The following is a 1,088-nucleotide window of genomic DNA, read 5'->3' on the forward strand; positions in this document are numbered from 1 at the left end:
TAGAGCAAGAATCAACCTAATTGCCAAAGACAGCACCCATTGGTCGAGTGGATTGGTCGACTGGCCCAGTCGACCAATCAGTCGACCAATGCAGACAGCAAGGCCAAAACAGGGAATTGAAGGCCCAGATCAAATCCAAACCTAAAGGGGTTTTGCACACAAGTCAAGTGACTTACCTAGTAGGTAGAAATGCCTTCAAACCAAGATAGAGATCACTCCAAGTCCATCAACTAATTAGATCTTCATCAGGATTCTGTTTCCATAAATAGCACCTCATCATCAACCTTCATGGATTCAAAGCCAGACACCAAGTCCTCTACTGGGATGGCCCAAAGCTGACTTCTTACTTTACTTCGGGTCATCGGACCTACAAATAACAAGGTTTCCGGGTCAAGGTTAGGGCTGGGTTTCACACTAAGGCCATCATAAAAACATTGAACCAATTGCCATTTAGGAATAGCATGGTGGGGGCACTTTCTAAGTAATTCTTTTAGTCTTTCCCAAGCCTCATGAAATTGTTCTCTTTCTTGTTGGGAGAAACTCGTTATCGCTCTCCTAATGCTATTGGTACGGCCAATGGGGAATAACTTTTTAAGGAACTCCTGTTGCATTTCTACCCAAGTGGAAATTTTAACATTGTCCAAAAAATGAAGCCAATGCTTAGCTTTATCTTTAAGGGAGAATGGAAAAAGAAGTAACCTTAAAGCATCAACTGAGAGGTTTTGAATTTTAACCGTGGAGGACACCTCTAAAAACTCATCTAAGTGCTTATAAGGCTCTTCATTGGCAAATCCATAAAAAGATGGTAGCATTTGAATCACACTAGATTTGATCTCATATTGAGCCGCCTCTATGTTAGGCAACTTAATACAAGAAACTGGAGTGTATATCGTAGGAATGAAATGCTCACTCAAGGGCCTCATTGAAGGCTCATAGTTTGCCATGGTTCTTTGCCTTCTAAGGTTGGCCAAAGTCTCTTCTAACTCTAAGTCAAGTGGAACCAACTCAGGGTTTAGGGACCGACGACCATGCATACACACAGAAGAATAAAAAAAAGAATAAGCTAAATAAGGAAAATTAAAAGAAAA

General features: G+C 41.0%; 1 non-coding gene across 1 annotated transcript; it reads left to right on the plus strand.

Moving 5' to 3' along the window:
• The first annotated feature begins 456 nt into the window (after positions 1-456).
• On the plus strand, positions 457-563 carry LOC149002404 (small nucleolar RNA R71). Its single transcript, XR_016170536.1, has one exon. It is a non-coding gene; the product is annotated as a small nucleolar RNA R71 (small nucleolar RNA).
• Positions 564-1,088: the final 525 nt, after the last annotated feature.

This window comes from Hakea prostrata, chromosome 10 (genome assembly GCF_041222555.1).
Source record: "Hakea prostrata isolate BN-2017 chromosome 10, UWA_Hpros_2, whole genome shotgun sequence".
Taxonomy (NCBI): domain Eukaryota; kingdom Viridiplantae; phylum Streptophyta; class Magnoliopsida; order Proteales; family Proteaceae; genus Hakea; species Hakea prostrata.